A 25167-nucleotide genomic window follows, 5' to 3' on the forward strand; every position below is an offset into this window, starting at 1 on the left:
GGACACAACGGTGTGGTGTGAGCCCTCATGATCTTGACTGAGAACATTATGCAACTCAAGACATGAGGGGTTTGTTTTGTTTTGTTTTCTGAAAATTCCTATGTATTCTTTTCAGACTACAGTTGATTGTGGGGACCAGACATCACAGGAAAGCGGAACAGTGCTGTCCTTCAGTAGCAGGCTTACAACAGCCCTGTCCTCTACGGCAGCCACATTTGCTACAAACCAAGCACTGAGAAACTGAGGAACTGATTTATAAACTTAATTTTAATTAATTTAGGAAGCCAGGTGTGTAATCCTAGCACTCAAAATTTGTCGGAAGATCAAGAGTTCAAGGTCATCCTCGGCTACCTGGGGGGTTCCAGGCCAGCCTGTTCTACATGAGACCCTGTGTCAACGTCCCTCCCATTCCTCCACAATAAACTAAAAAACTCAAGTTCAGTTTAGGTATTGGAAACAGATTGAGTAAATATGGGGATCTACCTTACCAAATAAAAGTTTTATGAAATCTTGCCAGGCAAGCACACGCCTTTAATCCCAGCACTTGGGGAGGTAGAGGTAGGTGGATCTCTGAGTTCGAGCCCAGCCTGGTCTACAGAGTCTGTTGGGGGATAGTCTAATATATTTTGGTGTTAATTACTGCTTGCTGTCTCTGTGACCCACCTTTTAATTAATAAAAAGCCATCCCACCTGGGCAGGGCAGAGGAGCTAGAGGTGTGGCTAAGGGTCCCAAGAAGGAGAGAGGGGAATTCTGGGGGGGAAGAAAAAGAGAGAGATTGCCACGAGGAAGAAGGAGAAAAACAGAGCTGAGGGGGGAAAAGGCTGCCATGGGTTAGATAAAAGAGAAGCCCATGGCCGGCGTGGATGTAGAATCCGTCCCAGATAAAGAACATTATTAAGTATATAACATTATTGATGGAAAGTAGCTTGACAGATATCGTTAGAAACAGATGGCATAAGATTGTCATATGTGATGCCTGCCCCACTATGGGAAGTAGTTTAGGGGATTAATGTCTGCCCTGCCCCAGGTTAACTAAGGCTGTTTTAAAATATAACGAGTGTCTGTGTCTTAATTGATTGTTAGCTGGGCCTACTAATAATACTGGTAATTTAAAAAACAGTAAGAGCCAGTTCCAGGACAGGCAGGGCTACACAGAGAAACCCTGTCTCAGAAAAGTTTTTTTTTTTTAAGTTTTATGAAATCTCAACCATTTAATCACTTGTGGTAAAAAAAATTTTTTTACATATCAATTGACATAGTATGTAAAGGTAAAACACATATACCAATTTCTGAACTAAGTACAAAAATAAAATGTAAAAATCTCACAAGAGTTCTCATATTGATTACAAAAAAAATTTTGGGTTACATGCTAATGTTTGCTGGGTTTTTTTTCTTGTTGTTGTTGTTTTGTTTTGTCTTGAGATAATGTTTTGCTCTGTTGTCCTGGCTGGCTTAAAGCTGGTGGTAATCCTCCAGTTTAAACTAGCTGAATGTGCCTGATCTTGTTGTTTTACTGTTTGGAATGATGACTACTAAACAATTACATTTGCTACATATATACAGCCATAGTACCATATTTTATTAGTAGACAGTGCAGGTTTAGAACACAAATACGTTGTGTTCCTGGACACCTCACGTGTGTAGTTTTCTAGGTCATACAAACCTCACCCACACGTAACACTGAAGCTTGTGTTTCCCTCGGGGAAAGCCTCCAGAGCACTTCTCCTGTGTTTACCGAAATGCCAGAGAGAAATTACAGTATTTGAGTTCAAAGTGCAGATTCTATTTTTAAAAATTACTGTTTCGTTCACAGTCTCTGCAGAGACATGTTTAAAGGTCTAGCAAAATTAAAACGAAACAGAGCACAGCAAAGCAAAACACAAAACTTTTTTTTTTTTTGAGATAAGAGTCTTGCTAGGCTGGTCTCCAATTCATTATGCCCCTGCCTCAGCCTCCTGAGTGCTGGGGTTACAGGTGCACACAATCACACCCAGCCTAGCGATTCATTTATCTAGTAAAGTGTGAACGTCCAGTGTCTGTCCAAAAAAATGTAGATCCATTTTGACACTTAAAAAAAAAATCTATCCCAGTCCTAGGCATGATGGCGCACGCCTTTAATTCCAGCTCTTGGGAGGCAGAGGCAGATGGATGGATCTCTGTGAGTTCAAGGCTATGACTATTTTGTCTCAAAGAGGGAAAAAAAAAATCTATCCTAATACATGTTTCAAAGAAAATGTTATGTGCCACTCTCCTCTACATTTTCTGAAAAGAAGGGAACAATTCAAATGAGTTGTAATTTTGACACATTTTGAGACACACTGCTTTAGGGAGCAGATCTGAGCATGTACAAAGACTTGACATATGTTGAAAATGTACTCTTACAGCAGATAGGAGGTTTTGGTTGGTTTTTTAAACCTAATTTTCAAGTCATTTAGATTATATGTCGGTTTATATAAAATATTTCCAAAGCACCTGGCACACAGTGTGTACCAAAATATTAATTATTGGGCTGGGGGTAGTGAGACATAGCCTTAAGCCTTGCACTTGGGCAGCAGAGGTAGGCAGACCTCTGTGGGCTCAACATCAGCCTCATCTTCAAGTAAGTTGCAGGCTAGCCTCGGCTCTATCGTAAGATCCTGTCTGAAAAATAATAACTACATATATTATGTGTATATGTACACATATGAGTTGTTATAATTAAGAAAAATAGTACTAATTTCCTTTCACTGTCTTTTGCTTGTTTGTTTGTTTTTTCAAGACAGGGTTTCTGTGTGGAGCCTTGGCTATCCTTTTTAGACCAGGCTGACTTCGAACTCAGAGATCCTTCTGCCTCTGCCTCCCGAGTGCTGGGAATACAGGCATGCACAACCCTGCCCGGCTCTTTCACTTCTTATATAGTAATTGAAAAACAGAATAAAATGTTTTAATATTATTTGATTTCGAATGTGTGTGTTGGGGAGCACGTACGTGAGTGCAGCTGCCTGCTTAGACCAGACACAGCAGGCCCAGAGGGCTGGAATTACAGCTGCTTCCAGCCACCTGACACGGGGGCTGGGAACTGAACTCAGGTCCTCTCCAGGCCCTCACAGAGAATGGAAACCTTCTGTATTATGTTCCTGCATGTGGTACACACATGCTATGGATGCGTGGATGTGGCACACACATGCTGTGGATATGTGGATGCGGCACACACATGCTGTGGATGCATGGGTGCGGCACACACATGCTATGGATGCGTGGATGTGGCACACACATGCTGTGGATGCGTGGATGTGGCACACACATGCTGTGGATGTGTGGATGTGGCACACACATGCTGTAGATGTGGCACATACATGCTGTGGATTCGTGGATGCGGCACACACATGCTGTGGATTCGTGGATGCGGCACACACATGCTGTGGATGCGTGGATGTGGCACACACATGCTGTGGATGCGTGGATGTGGCACACACATGCTGTGGATGCGTGGATGTGGCACACACATGCTGTGGATGTGTGGATGCGGCACACACATGCTATGGATGTGTGGATGTGGCACACACATGCTGTGGATGTGGCACATACATGCTGTGGATTCGTGGATGCGGCACACACATGCTGTGGATGCGTGGATGCGGCACACACATGCTGTGGATGCGTGGATGTGGCACACACATGCTGTGGATGCGTGGATGTGGCACACACATGCTATGGATGCGTGGATGTGGCACACACATGCTGTGGATGCGTGGATGTGGCACACACATGCTGTGGATGCGTGGATGTGGCACACACATGCTGTGGATGTGTGGATGCGGCACACACATGCTATGGATGTGTGGATGTGGCACACACATGCTGTGGATGTGTGGATGTGGCACACACATGCTGTGGATTCGTGGATGCGGCACACACATGCTGTGGATGCGTGGATGCGGCACACACATGCTGTGGATTCGTGGATGTGGCACACACATGCTGTGGATGCGTGGATGTGGCACACACATGCTGTGGATGTGTGGATGCGGCACACACATGCTATGGATGTGTGTGGAAGCCAGAGGATGGAGAACAAGTAAGTTTTCCTCTCCTGCTTTCACATGGGATTTAAGTCTGGGTTTTAGGCTTTTGTGACAATCACTTTTACCTGTCATCGCACCAGCTTCCTCTCCCCGCCCCCCCAAATATTTTTTGTTAGTACAAATAGAAAGTTCTATAGTCTTTTGGTAGAGATTTTTAAAAATAAGTATGTCCTCACAACCATACTCACAACCAGATTAGAAGAATTAAACTAGACTACATAAAATTTTAGAGTTTCATATAGAGATAAATGCCCCCCAAAATGGAAAATTACATAATACGTAAGATTAAAAAAAAAAAGAGAGAGCATTGGGAATAGTTTCATTAGATGATAAACACAAGAAGGGGAAAACCACAAAGAAGGAAGAAAATGGACAATGGATTCTGGAAATTGGGGTCCAGACTTGCCAGAAACAAAACAGATGGAAACAGAATGCGGACAAGTATGTAAAACTGGCAGAGCTGCAGAGCCACAGAGCCATAGGCGCTCAGTTACGGACACAGAGGCCCCTCAGCGCGCACCAGGTGATGGCGGGTAAATGAAGGGGGCTCATTTCCGGGGAACTTTGTCACTGTTTATGCAAACTCCATTCTAGAGCGTTCAGTAAAGACAAACGGAGGTGAAAATAATCCGCTTAAGCTAACTCTCCACCACGACGCTCACCAAACTGAAAAACTAAACACCCTAAACATCTATTAGTTGTTATTATTTATTGTGCCATCGATTAGTGAGTTGAATGTTAGTATGGTAGAGATCATACACCATGGAATACAAGTCTTTAAAATGCTTCTCTGGGGACATAGGTCTCTACTGAGGCCCTCAAGGAAAACCGAATTGGGGGGGGTCTGTTTTAAACACACATTTGGGGCACTTCCACTGCTTCTTATACCCCCTTAGCTCTGCTAGCTGCCTCTGTTAGGCCTTACCCTGAGACTACAAACCCCTTAAACTGAAGGTTAAATTTTTCTGTATGTTTTACTGGATCGGGACAATCACTCATTTCATCAGAATCTTGGAAATGCCTCCTGGATCCTCAAACAGCTGAAAGCTTTGGGTTCTATAGTTTGACAGGTCAACTTGTCCTCTGCCTTGACCTTGAAAAGCAGCTGTGATTAAGAGCCTGGCCATTCGCAGGTCACAAACATTTACTTGGTTCTAAGTCGTACTTTGCCTGATAACGCAATTAACAAAGACTTTAGGGATAAGTTTATTTATTCACTGTGTATGCTTACACAGACCCCCTCAAAAGGTCCATAGCAACTAAGAAACAAAAAAAGTAGGCTAAAAATTATAAAGAAATTTTCATAATTAACTTTTCAAATTAGGCTTTGCTTTTTTTTTTAGAAATTATGTATATGCATTAATTTTTTTATATGTATGAATGTTTCGCCTGCATGTATGTGTCTACACTATGTACATGCAGTGCCCACAGAGGCCAGAAGAGGGCATTGAATCTCCTGGAACAGGAGTTACAAATCAGTTTGGGAGTTGCCGTGTGGGTGCTGGGAATCAAACCTGGGTCCTTTGGAAGAGCAGCCAGTACTATTAACCACTGAGCCATCTCTTCAGGACCACCTCTCCCCACCCCCATCGCATCCTTTTCTTGAGACAGGGTCTCACTATGTTTCCTTAGCTGACCTGGAGCTTGCTCTGTAGGCTAGGCTGGTCTTGGACAGATGCAGATCCTGCCTGCCTCTGCCTCTGGTGTGCTTGTATTAAACACATGGGCCACTGTGCCCTGCCTCCAAATTAGGTTTTGTTTTGACTTTTAAACTGTCTCTTGAATCTTATGTACATTTGAACTCCTTTATTTATTGGAGATCTTAAAATATATAGACCTGGGGCTGGAGAGATGGCTCAGCAATTAAGAGCACTGACTGCTCTTCCAGAGGTCCCAAGTTCAATTCCCAGCAACCACATGGTGGTTCACAACCATTTATAATGTGATCTGATGGCCTCTTCTGTCCTGCAAGGTGTACACATAGGTAGAACACTGTATACATAATAGTGAATAAATCTTTAAAAATGCCTTTAATCCCAGCACTTGGGAGGCAGAGGCAGGCAGATCTCTGTGAGTCTGAGACCACCCTGATCCAGGACAGCCAAAGCTACACACAAAAAAAAACCCTGTCTTGAAAAACAAAAACAAAAAACAAAACAAAACAAAACAAAACAAAACAAAAAAAAGGACAGACCTGGGAAAAGACTTGTTATTGAAGTCCAAAAGTCAAAAAAATACTAGGATACAATCTGCAAATCATTTTTATGTTAATTTAAAAATATATCCTATAATTTATTGGTACCAAAAAATATGTGATGTCGAGTTTGAGGCCCAAACTTGCATGGATTTTTTTTTTTTGAGATAGAGTTTCTCTGTGTAGCCTTGGCTATCCTGGACTCGCTTTATAGATGAGGCTGGCCTTGAACTCACAGGGATCCGCCTGCATCTGCCTCCCCAGTGCTGGGATTAAAGGCGTGTGCCACTACCGCCTGGCTTTTGCATGGACTTTTAAAAAACATTTCATGGTCTAGTGAAATGATTCTGATACCTAAGGGGAAAAAATGAAATTATTCTAACTGGTTATTAGAGTATCTTACTGATAAAATCAAGAGCCCAACCCAACAAAAATAGCAATAATAAATGAACTGAACACAGAGAAAGCTCATTATTTAGTATATTTTATTTTTTGAGACAATGTCTCACTGTGTAGCCCTCCCTGGCCTAAGACTCACCACCTAGGGTCAGACTGGATTCAAATTCACATAGATGTACCTGTCTCTGCCTCTGGGTGCAGGGATTAAAGGTGTGAGCCTCTACACCCCACAAGAAAACATAATTTTGATTTAAATGAGAAAAGTATATTTTTAAAGACAGATGAGGTAAGAATAATAAAAACAAGCAAAAGCCCAAAAGTCAATAACCGTACTTTTGCTTTTGTTTTAACATGAGCAAGAGGCAGAAACAGGTGGGTCTCTGTGAGCTAGAGGCCAGCCTGGTCTACATAGCAAAATTAACATCAACCAGGCCTACAAAGTGAGATCTTGTCTCAAAAAAGAAAAAAAAAAAAAAAAAAAAAAAAAAAAAAAAAGAAAGAAAGAAAGAAAAGAAAAGAAAAGAAAAGAAAAAGAAAAGGCAATCCCAGTCTTTAACACATAAAAAAAAATATCTGTTTTTTTGGGTTTTGTTTTGGATTTTGTTTTCTGTTTGGTTGTTTGGTTGGTTTGGTTTTTTGAGACAGGGTTTCTCTGTATAGCCTTGGCTATCCTGGACTTGCTTTGTAGACCAGGCTGGCCTCGAACTCACAGCAATTCACCTGCCTCTGCCTCCCAAGTGCTGGGATTAAAGGTGTGCGTCACCACGCCTGGCTGTTCTCATGCATTTTAACTATCATGGATTTAGATCTGAAAAACACTAAAAGGAACGAACGGAATATTTATTTTATTTTATTACTGCCCAAATTGGATTAAAATAAAATCCTAGTACAGAAAATTCCATTTACAGTAAATTACAAAGCATAACCCAAGCTAAGAAAGACATCTGTTTACTTTATATGAAATAAATAGATCTGCTAAGGCTCAAAGGTATTTTCATATAGTTGTCACCGTATTCTCTCCACTCGTGATAAGCCAGAAACAGCTGTGCTCCAGAATCCACCAGCAACATCGCCTTGTAACTTTTTTTGTTGTTGTTGTTCCCTTCTGTAATTCTTCAAACATTAAAAAACTGTCCTCATGCACAAAGTCACAAAGAAACCAGTGTAGGCTTAGTTAAGTGAGAACACTCCCCTTGGGGTGGTGGCATTGACACACGTCCATGAGAGACTCTTCCTCGGAAAGGGCTCCCTCAGCAGACTTTCCCAAGTGAGGACAAAAGCATTTATAGAAGTCATTAGGTCTGGCTGACAGGAATGGGAAGAGACACTTGGCTTGGCCCTCCCGCTCTCACAGGTGTCACCACGACAGGGAAAGTGGCAGGTGGGTGAATGTCACACACACGTCCCAGAGTTGCAGTAAGGTCAGACAAAACAAGAGGTGAGTTCTTACAGGTTGGAAAACACTCAAATGCACTTCTTCAGGACAAGACTCGTGCACAGAGAAAATAGTATCATTGATTGTGTTTACAAAACAGTGTGATTCGTCAGTTTCCACTTAAAAACACAGGTGCCCCCCCCTCCCCCGAATAGCAACAAACGATAGCCCCAAATTCAAGGTCTTGGGATTCTGAAAATACTGAATACAATGAAGATGCTTTAAGTAAACAGAGCCCTCCGCCAAAAGCAACTGCATGAGAGCAGCTGACAAACACTCAGCACAAACGTCACCACTCACTTTGCTGCTCCTTAACTGAAAACAAAAACAAGTTTTATTTTCTAAGATGAGTCAACACAGAAAAGCCATTTTAAAAAACAACCAATACAGAAATACGATTTGTTATTATCTGTTTGTTACAGAAGACTGGCGCAAGGCTAGAAAATCCCTGCCCAAAGCTCTAAAATCCTATAACTCAGATTCACTTTCAGAGCTGGGCGTGGTGGCGCACGCCTTTAATCCCAGCACTCGGGAGGCAGAGGCAGGCCGATCGCTGTGAGTTCGAGGCCAGCCTGGTCTACAAAGCGAGTCCAGGACAGCCAAGGTTACACAGAGAAACCCTGTCTCGAAAAACCCAAAAAACAAAACAAAACAAAACAAAACAACAACAACAACAAAAACCCAAACAAAAAGAATTCACTTTCAGGACTTGTGGGTTTTTTTTTTTCTGAGTAAAATTGTATGTTTAAAATTGTTTTGTATTTTGATTTTTTTCACTTATTGTGAACTTTGTATAATCATTAAACATTGTTTTAAAAGATGCTTCAAAATACCCAAGTGGCATTACGTTGTGTAAACAGAGATTGAGGGACAAATTAGACCACTAATACTCCGAAGCAGAACACCAAGGCTGCCAGCCCCTCCCCGAGCCCCCAAACACTGGAAAGACCTTATTTTTACTTTAGTATCCTGATTTCTAGTTCAGCTGAACACAGTTTTATATAATTATTGGCCATTGTTTTTCTTTTTTAGTCCCACTTCTTTCCCTTTTTTTTAAGGGTCCATCTTTTCCTTATTGTTTATATAAATGATGCAGACTATAATATATATAAATATATAATATATAAATACATTTATATATTATTATAATATATAATGAAAATAAAAAAATAATACATATTAACCTATAACCCTATAATGAAGGTACTGTTTTTCTTATTCTGTCATTTTAACTTCTGATACTTGGGAGTATAAATGTTTTGTTTTGTTTTACTATTTGTCTTTCTCAGATGGTGCACACGTTTTTTAATGAGGCAGGCGGATCTCTATGAGTTCGAGGCCAGCCTGGTCTACAAAGTGAGTCCAGGACAGCCAAGGCTACACAGAGAAACCCTGTCTTGAAAAATCAAAAAACAAAACAAATTATTTCTCTCTCTCTCTCTCTCTCTCTCTCTCTCTCTCTCTCTCTCTCTCTCTCTCTCCTCTTTATCTCTCTCTCTCTCTCTCTCTGTCTCTCTCTCTCCTCTTTATCTCTCTCTCTCTATATATTTCCCTTTATAAATTAATCCATAAATCTTCATTTGTCCTCTTCAAATGTCATTTTCGCAACCTTCCTAGCTTTCTCTCACCTACAGATCTACAGTGTATCTCACCCCCTGGATATTACAAATGCGAAACTGTTTGCTGGGAATACAGTTCCGTTGCTGGAATGCTTGCCTTGTACGCACGAAACCATGGCTTCAATTATCAGCGCTTCACTCAAAAAAGATTAAAAATAAATTAAAATTTAAAGCCACAAGTGTCACACTGTTGGGGCAGAAGCCTGTGGTGGGCGGTTATCTGACTTAACACTGCGTGCTCCGCTCTGCTATTGCGAAATCAGAGGGTCATGCCTGCGCACTAGCTCGGCTTGTGAATTACAGCCATATCATTCAGGAAGCCAAGTATTTTCTATTTTGTTTTGATGTCTTCAACAGGCAGGAGGAGGGGCAACCAACACGCACTGCAACACAACAAGCGTTAGTACTTGATAACCACCAAACTCATTGCAAGATCAGCTCGTCCTTACAATACGAGCGCACTCAGATTTTCCAAACTAGGTACAGACTAAAGCACTAGCCACAGGAAAAGTCAAAGAGGGCATATTTGCATTCATATACCGCTATGGAAAGCCTTCCAGGCCATCTGACTTTCACTGTAGACATGGTCCTAAAAGACTAACCCACAAGGTACACCGCTTCGTTCGGTTAAAACTATATGTTCGGGTCACTCTCTAGGATTGCAACATTTCCCAAGCCTAAAATATGACCTGGGCCTGAGGATGTAACTCAGTGTAGAGCACTTTGTCTAATGTGCACAAATCCCTGGGTCAGTCTCTAGCGATACTACACACACACACACACACACACACACACACACACACACACACTAAGCAAAATCAAAATACATAATTGGCTTGAGTCAAAGCGAATTATGGTATCTCACACTGGTTTCTCCCAGCCTTTGGAGGGCTGAGTGTCCTATGAGCTGGAGGCCAGCCTGGGGTTACATTGAGAGTATACACAGTCAGCTTGGACTACGTAGTAAGACCTTGTCTCAAAAATAAACAAAAACAAATAAACAGTAACCTTCCTTCCAAGAGAACATTTTTGCCTATTTAAATTTCCAGCTATCCTGCATGTATTTTAGGACTAATAAAGTCCAATGTTTAGTAATTTAACAGATTAAGTGTCCCAAGCTCCCCTTCTGTTACTAGCATGGTGCTGTACTCCAATAAATTATGTGAGTGTAGTTTATATAAGAGATTTGGCCTAGGTTGGACTTTTAAAAAATCCTGCACTTCCCCCAAACCATGCTCTACCAGCTATAGGCTTCGCGTTTTAGCCAACGTGAATGGATTTTCACAACCTTTCTAATTTACTCTCACCTAAAATGCTGGAAAACCCCACTGAAGGCTTTACAAACTTATCAGACATAGGGGGTTAACAGAGAGAGCGAGAACAGCTCAAGCTGTAGGCTCCCACTGCCGAAAGCACAAGGAAATTCCGACCTACAGACATCTCACATTAAGCTTTTTCCACTGACAGTGTCACTTTTGTCAACATTCAAAGAAAATTCAACCCTGGTCAAAGGTGATGGTGACAATCCCGGGTGCTGACACCCTCTGTTTGTTTAAAGAGGGGTAGGGGAAGACTTTCTGCCCAGGAAATTCGGATTTCTCTCCACTCCCGGATTGAGCTCCCGGATTTATGTCGCATCCTTTCAGGCATGTGACTTTTGTCTCTGAGACCTAACGTCACACCTAACTCCCAGCTTGGGGAACTTCTAATGGGCTTTGCTTTGCTTAAATCCATTTAGCTCTGATAAAAGATGTCCCAAAGGGCTGGAGAGATGGCTCAGCGGTAAGGGCACATATTGCTCTCGCAGAAGTCCCTAGGTCAGTTCCCAGCACCCACGTGAGGTAGCTCACAATGCCAGCCTTGGGGGAGATCCAACACCTCTGGCCTTGGCATCAGTACTCACCTGCATATTCACACACACAGAGACACATATATACATAAGTTGGTTTTTTTTAAAGTTATGCCATGTAAGTAACACTTTTAAATTTCTGTATTTCAAAAATTGTAATTGATAGCTCTAACGAGCTTCAGAAAAACAATACACAATGCAAAATCGAACTGTAAATGAGCCAGATACTTGGTTCTCTGTAAGGAGGGGCATCTCCTATAAACTAAGCTGCCATGTGGCACAAATTATCCTCCTGTATGCAGAGGCCAAGGGGCCACTTATAATTCTTCTCCTACAGAATACAACGAAACGACAGGTTTAAGACCTGAGCCTTTACAAAGCTGCAGGTGTCTGTTGTCCCTGAGGGCAGTGGTTAAGGACAGGTCAGGGCTTAGCCCAAGTCTTGCGGTCACTAGCAGTGTGGCCTTCGATGAGTTACTTAACTTCCCTGTGGTCATTTCCTCATTTTCATCTGGAGATAACAGCCATTCCTCCGAGGACCATGACACGGGGCAACAGGGAGCTGGGAAAGATGACTCAGTGTCTAAGGCACTTGCTCCATAAGCATAAGGACCCGAGTTCAATGCCTAGAGGCCGCATCAAAGAGGTGGGCATAGGGGTGCACATCTGTAATCCCCACCCTGGGAAGGCAGAAAAAAGATGACCACACCCCTGCGGCCCATTGGCCAGACAGCCAAACCCAGTCAGTCAGCAAGCTCCAGCTCCCAAGTGAGAAGCCCCATCTCAAAAAACGAGGTGGATGTCTCCTGACACTAACCCCTGAATTACCTCTAACCTACACATACATGCACACACACACACACACACACACACACACACACACCTGTAACATTGTCTGTCTGACACGCTGACATGAACAGTAAGTGTTAGGTATTAGTCTCACAATCTTTCTAAGAGTTTAAGGCATCAGAATGTCTATTCAGCTCTGGGTTTGGATATAAATTGAAGTGCTTTTTACTTAATTTTCTGTTTATTTCTTGAAGGACGACAAAATTAATTATTATATAATGAGTGTATCCACTTGTAAGGGCATGTTATACATTACTACCAAATCTACAAAAACAACAACAACAACAACAACAACATTTGAGGCAGGGTCTCACTATGTAACCTTGGCTGCCTGGACCTCATTATGTGCACTAGGCTGGCTTCAAACTCACAGATTTCTCCCGCTTTGCCTCCCTAGTGTTGGGATTAAAGACATATGCCACCACACTTTGCCTTAAATAGTGATATTTTTGTTTTAATACAAGCGATATATGTGGCAATGACTGGTAACCTTGACCTGCTTCCCCATACACAAAGAAATCCCCTGTCAGGGAGACACACAAGCAAAATCAGAAACCCCTGAGGCTCGTCCCTACCACCACTGCAGAGTAAAGCCAGACACATATCTACTAGCCCAACAGGCTCTGAAAACATTAGTCACCAAATTAATCGCAACAAATAACAATCATTAATTGGCTCATTGATGTAGTTCCCCTTGTCTTCCCCAACCTCTCTACAGCCAGTCATAAAGGAAAGTTTTCATATTTTCTGAGAATCTCATTACCGCTCTCAAACCATGCTCTCCATCTTAGTATAATTTTTAAAATGAGTCAGTACAGGTACCTAAAAAAAAAAAAAACCTACCAGTGCATAGAATATGCAGTTATTTCTCTTCATAATAGAAATGTGCAAAGAATTTTAAAAGGGCTCTTCAGAGTGCCAGAGGCAATGGAAGCATTAATGGAGAGTGAAGTGGCCGTAGGTTTGGCAAGAAAGCAGGTAGGAAGAGACGACCCGTCCCTCAACCAGTCTCCGTATTGCTGGTCTTCACAGCACAACACAAGGGGACATGGGCATAATTAACCCCCCCCCCAAAAAAAACCCTGTGAGACAAATTTAAACCTCTTCGTTCTAGGACCCTGGTATGGAGAGGACGGGAGGCCAAGGTACCCCGAGGCTTGACCCCGCCTGCAATTTCACTATGTGTCACCCTGCTCCATGCTAAAGTGCTATTTCTTTTGGGACTGTGATCCAAAAGAAAATACAGAAGAGAGAAACTGCCTTGAAACCACAAGCCCAGCAGCAGCCGAGTCCGTTCTGAGCCTGTGTAGTCATTACACTATTTAGAAGAAAGTGAAGAAACAGGGAAAGAGAAACGAGGTTTGGGTCCTTCTCCCCAAAGCTCCTCACAGCTCACTCTCCAGCATTTAGATGCCCAGTGACTAGTTACATAAAAACCACCGAGGGGTCTGGAGTACAGCTTAACCGGTAGAGCAGCTTTCTTAGCATTCACAAAGCCCTGGGCTGTCTCGCCAGCACTGCATCAAACCAAGTCTGGTGGTGCAGGCCTGTTATTCTAGTGCTCTGGAGCTGAACAGAGGAATCAGAGGTTCAAGGCCATCCCGGGCTACCTACAGAGTTCAAGACCAGGCCGGGCTACACAAGACCCTAGCGCAGTGGCTCTCAACCTTCCCAATGCTGCAACCTTTCAATACAGTTCCTCGTGTTATACTGACCCCCCCCCCAACCATAAAGTTATTTTTTAATTCTTTTTTAAAATATTTATTTATTATATTTATTGTATATGAGCGCTTTATCTGCAGAAGAGGGTATTAGATCACATTATAGATGGTTGTGAGCCACCATGTGGTTGCTGGGAATTGAACTCAGGACCTCTGGAAGAGCAGACGGTGCTCTTAACCACTGAGCCATCTCTCCAGCCCCCATAAAGTTATTTTTGTTGCTACTTCATAACTGTAATTTTGCTAGTTATGAATCCTAATGTGACTATCCGATAGTCGGGATATCTGATACGTAACCCCTGTGAGAGAACCACAGCCCTAGGGGGACGGGATGGGACGGGGTGGGCGACCATCCCAGAGGATGGAGAAGGAGCTTTGAGGCTGAGGTGACTCCTTCAGGGATCTACCACTAGACCGGAATTGGTTCCTACTTCATTCTCCACGGCACTGCGTACGGCTTTTGGGTAAGGTCAGGAAAGCGGCTGCAGTTTGCTCTCACACTGGGCCAGCTCCTCCTGAGGGCACTAACGTCTCCCTGTGTCTTCTAGGCACCTGGGAGGAAACAGCTGGCACAGCCCCCTTTCTCCGCTCCCTGTGCCTCTGCTGTAGCAGCTCTAAGGCTCCTCCCAAAAGTGCTCCGCCTTGAAGAAAGATGGGGGAACCGGTCAAGAGTGCCCTGCGTTCCCAACTGGGTCTTGGATTGAGCTCAGCGACACTGTTCCATGAAGCAGCGTGACAGAGTCAGAGTAGAGCACGCACATGACATCTGCTCCTTCCCTTTGTGTTTTTAAAGTAAAATCGTGATCTGAAGAGAAAGTTAACATGGGGACCTAGTTTTGAAAATATAAACAGGAAGCACCCCCACCCCAATATCACCATTTAAAAGGGGGAAGGGGGGAAGGAAAGCAAACCTCAAAAATACCTTTCAAGGAAGTCATGGGTGTGACAAACTAACAAAAGTAATAAAACATCACATAAGACCCAGCAGCCACCAAAGTGAGGGTCTCGGTCTGCCAAGTAAAGAGCTGACACAGCAGTCTTCCTCTCTCTCCATAAGTAAAGCAGCGCAGATTCTGATACACCAAGTCTTCTACAAAATGTCTTGGTTTTTTTGTTTGTTTGTTTGTATTGTTTTGTGTGTTTGGTTTTAGTAGTGAAGGGTTATCTTAATCAAATATCCATTGTCAATATTTTACTGAAAATAAAGCCATTATAATTAGGAACAAATAAACTTAAATGCACACACACACACACACACACACACACACACACACACACACAAAAACCCTGCCTAATCAATGGAAACTAGATTGTTAAATTAGACTTTCTAATTCCCAGAAATAAGCACAGCACTGTTTCGTTCACACCACTCTAGAGGAAAAAGCCACTTCTAGTTTTAGGGCAGTTTTATTCACAAAATTAAAAATTGAAAAAAAAATGGAGGTAGACTTGTTGATTCACAACTATAAGCTTAGTGCTTGAGAGGCTGAGGAAAGAAGACTGTCACAAATTCAAGGCCAGGTTGCATTCCTGAATGAGACCTTGGCTCAAAAAACAAACAAAACCAAAAACAAACAGATTAAAAACAAAAACAACAAAAAAAAAAAACCATTTCTCTGAATATGACCCATTTGGAGAAGGTGGTATTTTGAGGCCAACCTCACCCCCACTCCCAGTGTGGTGTTGCCACTGGGCAATGGATGCAGAGGCACATATATACACTAAGCTACACTCCCCCCCCCATTTTTTTTTATGTTGAGCCAAACTCTTGATTATTAGCTCAGGCTAGCCTCAAACTCTGAAATCCTCCTGCCTCAGCTTCTATAGCAGACAGAAGTATAAGCATGCATGACCATGGCCCGCTTTAGGACAAAACCCAAAACACAGAGGAGTTGAGTGGAAGGGGAGGAGGAGCTGAAGACAGAAGAAGTTCCAGAGTTACAGTACTTGGATACTTTATTACACAGTAAAAGAATAGTCTTCAGGCGGGACAGTGGCAGCCCAAGCCTTTAATTCCAGCACTAGAGAGCCAAAGGCAGTCAGATCTCTAAGTTCGAGGCCAGCCTGCTCTCCAGATGGAGTTCCAGGACAGCCAGAGGTACACAGAGAAACCCTGTCTTGGAAACAAAACAAAACAAAATGAAAGAATACTCCTCAGAAGAACTCAGTAAGTAACTTGGAATTATTTTCAGCACGTAGCTTAAACAAGAATTCTCAAATGCTCAAACAACAAAACAAAAACACCTGGGACTTTGTTTTGTCTTTAGTGTGCATGCTTTCTTTGTAGGAAATTCTATGGTAGTCTACACTCCAAATGAAAGGCAAGGCATGACTTTGCAGACGCGTACACACACACACACACACACACACACACACACACACACACACACACACCTCATACAGCACTAGAACATCGAGGCTTCCATTGAACCCACTTTCAACTACCATCAGATTTAAGCATGCTATAGCATCTTCCTTTTACTATAAGGCCACATGTATCACCTGCCTACATAATAACAAACCAAAGTAAAGGCAGCAAGCATATTCTTCTATGTAAGCCTGATACAAACACAGACTAGCAACTGGGCGGTGGTGGCGCACGCCTTTAATCCCAGCACCCAGGAGGCAGAGACAGGCAGATCTCTGTAAATTCGAGGCCAGCCTGGTCTACAAACCGAGTCCAGGACAGCCAAGGCTACACAGAGAAACCCTCGTCTCGGAAGAAAAAAAAAACACAACAAAACAAAAAAGACTAACCACAACAACATTGGGAGGGAAATATTAAATATGTATCAAAAAGCAGTAAGTGACACTTTTAATCTTGATGTGGTCTTTGTGTATGAGAAAGAGGAGGAGAAGGAGGAAGAGGAGGAGGAGGAGGAACAGGAGGAGAAGGAAGAAGAAAAACCAATTGAGACTAAGAAAATGGAGGTGAAATGAGAAGTCAGAGCCAATAGGAAGTGTTGGTTGAAATATTTATGTTGTAATACTCCAAGCACTGACAGCAGCTTTTCCTCCTCCTCCTCTTCCTCCTCCTCCTCCTCCTCCTCTACATATCATGGAGTACACACTTAAGAAACATATCCATCTTAAAGTCAACCAAACATATATTAATAGCTTCTTGGCAGAAACAAGAAAACAGGAAAGGTAAGGGTTAGGGAGAAGGTGAGACCTCTGGGTTTACAGCAAAGCTTTTTTAGAGGAATTTAGCTCTGAGTTATGCAATCCCCAAACTGCTAGTGACAGAAATCAACTCTTGTTTTTGTTTTATTTCTGCTGTGAGGGGAGAAAGAGGGAGAGGAAGAGATGGAGAGACCATTCCATCCCCTTGCTGTATCCAACTTCGTGCTTGAACCTCCAAAACCTACAGTAAACAGGCCATCCTCTGGTGACACCTGGCCAGATGTATGCTGCTGTTTTATCTGGACTCAAAACCAGAAGCCCCACAGGGTGGTGGTGGCAGAGCACGCCTTTAACCCCAGTACTTGGGAGGCAGAGGCATACAGATCACTGTGAGTTCTAGGCCAGCCTGGTCTACAAAGTGAGTCCAGGACAGCCAAGGATACACAGAGAAACCATGTATCTAAAAACCAAAACAAACAAACAAACAAACAAACCAGAAGCCCTTCCCATTTAGCTTTTATCAATTTTAACAACTGGACTCTTAGCCAAGCGGTGGTGGCGCACAGCTTTAATCCCAGCACTTGGGAGGCAGTGGGAGGCAGAGACAGGCAGATCACTATGAGTTTGAGGCAGCCTGGTCTACAAAGCGAGTCCGAGATAGTCAAGGCTACACAGAGAAACCCTGCCTTGAAAAACAACAACAACAACAACAACAAAACAAAAAGCCAAAACCAAAACAAACAAACAAAAAACAACAACTGTACTCTTTCATATGATGAAAATTGCTACCAAGCAAACACACAAGCAAATCGGAGCCAATCAATGAAACCACACACACACACAGCTGAAAAGGTTCGAGACCAATTCAATGTTCACAAATGAAATTAGAGAAACACGAAATGAATAAAATACACCCCACAGACACTGAACATCAAACAACAAAAACAAGTGAGCAAAATAGCAACAGCAGAACAATGGGATAAGATCCTAACTGAGTGGTAACAAAATTATGTGAGATAACGTGGACTCAACAGCTGAAAGCTTACTATGGCTCAGGCAGCTATCCAACTGATTTGGAAACCCAAGATACAAGCAGGTGATAAATGCCACTACTACAAGACTGCACAAAGCCATCAGCCCAGTGACACACTAGCACTTTCAAGGGACACTCTCTGAGGACACTCCAACGACGACCTATAGAACCTTACTTAGGCAAAGATCTACTCCACTGCACACGATGGGTCCTTGAGGGTAAGTGTGAGTCCCTAAACTACTAAATAAAAACGCTTGAGACCTGAGCTGGCAACTAATTCCACCTATCTGGGCCCCAGTTTTCTAGTTTTTACAATAAAAGAACGTAGTATAATCCCGGGGGTGTAGGCTTCCCAAATCTAAGATTCTAAGATTCCGTTTCCCACTATTTGTTTAATACAAGCTACGACCCACAGTGAGATGGGCACAAGAAGTGGGCATGGGTCTTCAAGGAAGAGAGCTGGTATCTCCTTTTGCCTTTAAAAATCCTTGTGGCTTTCATTAATCCCAGCTTCCTAAGTGCTGGCGCTTGTTTTTCTTCCTTGCCTTTTCCATCACTGCTAGCTACAAGTGTTTGCAACACCTCCTGCTCCAGACAAGTTTTTTTTTCCCGTCTTTGATCACTCTGACCATCTTGCCAGATTCTTTTCGCCTCAGACCAGCTTTTGTGATAAGACAGCTCTCCTTCCAACACCCCATACCTACCCCCCACACACACACCAGAAAGAAAGAAAGAAAGAAAGAAAGAAAGAAAGAAAGAAAGAAAGAAAGAAAGAAAGAAAGAAAGAAAAAGCCCGCATCACACCACCACACGTTCAAAGCCGAGGCCTGGCGGGTCCTGATGTGGGATCCCGCAGCCCAGAGCCTTATCAAAATGTTCGCATTTGTTGTCTTGACTCCTTATAAGGCACTATTTCTTCAAGCTTTGCTGGTACCCCCCACCCCACTGGGCACCTCTGTCTCATCTCTTTCCCTGGAGTCTTGGGCAGCCCCCATTTGAGGGAAGCTCAGTAATATTAAGAGGAAAACCTGGGAGACCACAGGGACTCTTCAGAATTGCAACAGGAAGGTGTGAGGCGGCCGACAGCAGTCCCCTCGCTCCCAGGGGATCGCTCTCGGGTGTCTCTCACACACCCATCGTGACAAGCACGCTTCAGTAGTTTCCACCGCATCCACGGCGCCCCCCACCGCGGCCTCCGAGCGCCCCTCTCGCTCCCCCCGCCAGCGCCCCGAGCCCCTCTGCAGCCGCCCGGCGCGCGGTCCCCGCGGCCTCCCCACGGCCCCGGAGCGATGGCGGCGGCTCGGCCCTGCCCAGCTTCTAGGCTGCAGGAGCACCGGGCCCCGCCCGGGCTCCCCGGCCCCCAGTCCCGCGCGGGGCGCAGCTCCTACCTCGTTCTGCCCCACTAGAGGCAGCGGCTTCTCCGGCCCCGCAAGCTCTCTTGCGCCAGCTCGCTCCCTCCCTGTGCAGGACCTCCGCGCGTCGTCGCAGGCGCTCGGTCCCCGCCCGGGGTGACGGCTAGGGCCGCCGACTCTCCTCCCGCCGGGGCCCACGGGGGCGCGCGCGCCGCTCTCGCGCCTAGGCTCCGGGGACGCGCGCTCGCCCGGAGCCCCGAACGCGTCCCGCTTCCTGGTTCCTCCCGGCGCGCGCTCCCCAGCCCCGAGGTCCCTCCGCGCCCCCTGCGCGGCCGCCCTGCGGGGCCCCGGAACCCTCTGCGCGCAGCGGGGCGCGGTGGCGCGCTCGGTCGGGCTTGCGCCGCGCGCTCCCGCTGCTGGCCGAGCCAGCTCCAGGACGCTTAGACACCCCCGCACGGCCTCCGGGCTCCCAGCACATGTTGCTCTCTTTGGGTTGGTGCGACCACTGCTCAAGGGCACGGGCGCCTGTGGTCTGAGAGGTTGGGCTCCCCTCCAAGGCCCGACCACTGCCCTCCCGCCGGGAACCAGGCCCGCATTCCGGGTCCTCTAGCTCTCAGGCCGAGGGCAGAAGTCCACGTAGCCCCGATCAATAATTATCCCGGGCTCGCTTCCCGGAGGGCGGCTTAAACCAGGGTCCACGTCAGACTACCCCGACGGGCACAGGCAGAACCGGGCCGACTGGATAGGTAGACTGCCCCTTGGTGACTATGGGGGTACCGGGAAGACGCCTTACTCTCTGGGATTTTTTTTTTTGCCAGCTACCACAAGTCAAGGTTAAGGGAATGACAGGTTTATCCTGGGCTGTCTGTGTTCAGTCCAGGGGTAGAGGGTCTCCATGATCCTCTCGTCGATGTTGGAGAGAGGCTGCTGTATACATGTGAGACAAGACAACCTGAGTCACCCACTCTCCCGAGCTCCATCTCCCGAGCTGGCCAATGGTTTCCCTGGCAACCCTCCAAGGGCCAGCGGGGCCAGCCTGGAAGCAAGGCACATCGGAGGTACAGAAACCTCAGCTGCAGGGGCAAAAGAAAGAGGACCCCTTCTCAGCCCCGCACAAACACATTGAGCGCCCGTTCTCTACAGTATCCTACAATATATTCAGCTGAAAATTTTCCTAGCCAGGCTGGACCAAGAGGCAAGCTCTCCCATGATCCTCTTCCCCAGCAGCCTTCCCTTCACCCTAAGAATGACACCAGCTACAAAGATTTTGGGGTCTGCAACTGATCACGAAACCTTTTTGCTCCTGTCCTACAGGCTGGGCCGACACCTGACAGAAGCAGGGAGTTTGGAGGCTGGGACAGGAAGCTGGATGAAAGCTGCGGCCCTGGGCTTCCCCCCCCCCTTCCGCCCCCCCCCCCTTCCACTCCAGCCAGCTTAGGGCACATTTCTCCTTTCAGGCTTCTGTACCAGTATATGTGCTGTCTCCTCTTCCGGGAACACACTCCTGGCCTCTCAGTGCCTACCCTTCTGTGTGATGCTTGCTCTAGTGCCCTGGTTCTCAACCTTCCTAATGCTGTGACCCTTTAATACAGTTCTTCATGCTGTGGTGAAGGCCAACCATAAATTTATTTTCATTGCTACTTCATAACTATAATTTTGCAACTGCTGTTTATCGTAATGTAAATATCTGTGTTTTCCGATGGTCTTAGGTAACCCCTGTGAAAGGATCATTCGACACCCCACACACACACACACACACACACAGGTTGCTGCCCAGAGTCTAGGCAGTATGGACGGTTACTCTCCTGTTTTTCATCACAGGCTTCATGCATGCCTTATCAGCATACCTCTTGTGCTGAAGAACAGTTCTTGTTAGCGTGTATCTCCTCCGAGGGCAGACACAATATCCTGTTCACCTTTAAATCCCCCCACCCACACCCAGCCCTGCGTAGACACCCAGTAAATATGCTATATACTGGAAAAGGAAACTGCAAGGACTATGTACATACCAAGAGCACAAGGTCCAAAACCAGTCACACTATTGTGAACATTTTTCTGCCTTGTTCTCTATTTTCACTGCATAGCAATATCAGTACTGTCTACTTCATGGCATCCTGAGAATCAAGTGAGCTAAGAGATGTGAGATGCTTTAAACACTGCCAAGCACGATATTTCTGTTAACTGTTGTTGTTATTAGTACGAGCCAAGATTTAAATGCCTTTTTCCTAAGACTGAATACGGTCTAGGGACCGAGTCGGCTTGGTGACCAGTAGCATCGGCAAGGGTCGGTCACTTCACTCGAGTCGGGAAGCCATAGCACATCTCTCACGGCTCACTAGGTAGCAAATTAGTCCTATGTTTGGAGACACAAAGGATGGAGTGTTCTGTGGCTACCTCACCAAAACAGAAAGCTGTCATTCTGGGACAGGAAGAAAGGTCCAACAGAGTCCTCCACGCTTGAAAAGTCCGACGAACCCAAATGCCTCTCCTTTGGATCCCAGGACCGTATTGCTGCGAGGACGCCAGTCTTAGGATACAGAAAGTGCTGGAAGGAAATTGAATGGGAAAGTAGGATCTTGGAAGATTCTAGAACGATACCTGGAGGTGTAGAGATGGCCACTCAGTCCACTCCAGCCCGACCAAAAGAGATAGAGACTGCATGGAAGAGCCTCAAGGCCTGGCACACAGGCTGTGACCATACATCCTCCCGGTTCTCGGCCAGGACCAGCTGGAGCCTCCTTCCTTCTTGGCGGGTGATCATGTGGCTGCCACTGAGAACAGCTCCCTTCATTTCACACCCTTCCTTCATAGCCACGGGGAGATCATGAGACCATTTTCTTGAGACGTAATTGAAGCCACAACCAAGACTCCCTTCAGCCGGAGAGAGCCGTGTTTATGTGGCTTCCCAGGCATCAGGCTGGACCGGGGGAAGCACCCGCCAAACATCAGCCAAGGAAGGGTACTCATGGGAATTTCCCTTCTTAGTTATGGGAAGAAGCCAGATCAGGCCCTTAGAGGCAGTGAGAAGGCCAGGCAGTTAACAGGCCGGCCAGTAGACAGCCCAGAGCTCTGGGACCTGTGAAAGCTGTCACAGCCAATTCCTCGGGAGGGGCTCTGCTGGTATTCAGGATAGCTTCTGCCCAAGATGAACAACAGTTAGGGCTTCACCCCAGTGTCAGCCAGTTTTGTTGATTTATTGGCCACGTGCCCTTGCTGAAGCGCTTAAGGTCTCTGAGAGCCTCAGTTTCCCCTCGTGGATAAGTCATGGTTGAAGGGTAAAGTTAATACAATCTTTCAGGGGGTACACACAAGACCCTGATAACAACGGGGGGGGGGGGGGCTGCCAGAAGGATGTGATGTGAAAAACATGGAAAGGAGAACCAGTTGTCCTCTGTCTGTCCTTTTGGACCTTGTGCCTTCAGTACCATGTAAAATGTTAGTTAAATGGATGTTTGCGTCTTTTAAAGGAAAAAAATGGGGGATGTGGCTCGGTGTTCAGAGGCATTCCTGAAGTCCTAGCACTTGAGAAGCAGGGATGGAGCATCACTACAAGTTTAAATGGGCGTGGGGTGGGGGGAAGCGAGAGAGAGAGAGAGAGAGAGAGAGAGAGAGAGAGAGAGAGAGAGAGAGAGAATGAGAATATGTTTATGAGACCAACGATAGGAAAAGCATGCAATGAAAGTGTGCTTTCTTTCCTTCCCCGAGCCTAGTCCCAGCCAGTTTGCTGGGTCAGGAGGGAGTAAATTTTTGCTAAGGGGTGGGAAGGGTAGGGCGGGAAGTGGAGTGCTGAGGGACTACCACCTGGAGATTCTCACACACTCCTCTCTGGCGCCTGTGTACCTCACCTATCTGGGCACCCTTCCAGGAATAGTTAAGGGGTGGCTCTCTGGAAAGCTCAAGGGCCCCTGTGTCTCTCCTGGGACAGGGTCACCATGCCCTCTACACCCAGAGTCCTGGGGCGATGGTGCATTAACCAAGGGAGGGTGTGGCTGATGGCAGGGGAAAGAACAGTGCCAGCACAACCAGTATCTTGCCGGCTTGCAGGGCAGGTTAGGAACTCAAAAGCCAGCCCAGCAGCAGGCGAAGATGCCGCCGCTGCCATGGCAGCAGCAGCAGCTGCTGCTGCTGCTGCTGTTGCTGCTATTGCTGCTGTTGTTGCCATGGGGTTGGAAGCAGGTCAGTGGGATGTGAACAGGCTGAGGCTAGGACTATGAAAGGCAGAGCCTTTCGGTGGCTCTGGGTTGGGGAGAGTGACCCAGGATATGCCCTGAACTTGGAGCTCCAGAAAGCTCTGAGCTTTAGGAGCCTTCTTATCCAACAAACATGTGTTTGAGTAAACAGCAGAACACAGTTTTTTGCGGGAGGGGGGGGGGACTGATTAGGGCCATAAGAAGGAGCCCACAATACATCTGGGACACACAATACACACAGTGCCAGGCACTGCGACTGAGTCTTGATTGGCTGGCATTTTGGTTTATTGAGACAGGGTCAGGCCAGCTGACCCTTGAATTCACTGGGTAGCCCAGGCAATTCTGTCTCTGCCTCCCTGGTGCTAGAATGGCAGGCACGAGGCGTCATTCCTGGCCTTATGGCTGAGTCTTAGCAGCAGTCCTGACCCATGGACCTTGCTGCCCTCTTTCTGTGAAAGAGAGTGCTCAGCTCAGAGAGGCAGACGAAGCTGCACAAGGTCACAGAGCCAAGGTCTGACTAAAGACTTAGTGTTTTCCTCTAGAGCGCCAAGACTCTGTGAACAAAGAGAAGGGTTTCAGCAACTGGCCGAAGGAGCACCGGTGTTCCAGGTGGGTGGACAGGGGAGAGTAAAGGCTTAGCGTTGAGAAGAGGTGCAAGGGGACTAAGGTGGCTGGAGGCCAGGGTGAAGGGAAAGCCCAAAGCCAAAGCAGAGGGCTGGCCTTCTTTTGATGTTATGGTCTCCATTTGCTCCTGGGACTATGAAGCCCTAGTTTAAAGCTTGGAGTACAGGGAGCAGGCAGCCGGCAAAGGACGCTGTGGGTGGGTCGGAGGCTTAAGAAACCCCCAGGAACAATGAGAGACAGACAGTAAGAAAGAAAGGCCCCTGGAGTCATAACAGAGGAAAGTGGCAGAACACTGGGGAGTGGCAGGGAAGGAACCCTTTTCCACATACCCCCAGAAGACTTGAGGTCGGGTGCAGGCTGGTCAAGGCACAAAAGAGGTCTTGTTGAGTTGGGAGGAGGGCAAACTAGCTCAGCGGGAAGAGGGGACGATAGTCATCAGGGTGAGGACACAAAGCCGGGTTGGCCTGGGCTGTTCAGAACTGTGGCCAAGCCCACTCCTGCCCATGCTATGCTCTCCCATGGTCCTGGCCTACGCCCGCTGTGAGCAGGGAGTGCAAAGCACAGGTTTCTCCCTGCTCACCTGGCCAGGGAGGAGATGGGCACCCTCCAGTATAGTAGCTGCACCCTCTTCTCTGCATCTGGAGTACCCGATCTGCCAGCCTCTCCTCTGGATAGGTGGGCATGGCCGCCGGGCAAAGGAAGCAAGATTCCCAC

General features: G+C 46.0%; 1 protein-coding gene across 1 annotated transcript in view; it reads right to left on the reverse strand.

Moving 5' to 3' along the window:
* Window positions 1-19852, reverse strand: part of STAT5B (signal transducer and activator of transcription 5B) — a 77068-nt gene extending 57216 nt beyond the window's left edge. The window contains exon 1 of the mRNA XM_084748780.1: window positions 19676-19852. The gene's annotated coding sequence lies outside the window, so the exon portion shown is untranslated. The remainder of the gene's footprint in view (window positions 1-19675) is intronic.
* Window positions 19853-25167: the final 5315 nt, after the last annotated feature.

Source organism: Acomys minous (genome assembly GCF_964271855.1).
Source record: "Acomys minous genome assembly, chromosome: 12".
NCBI classification, from domain to species: Eukaryota; Metazoa; Chordata; class Mammalia; order Rodentia; family Muridae; genus Acomys; species Acomys minous.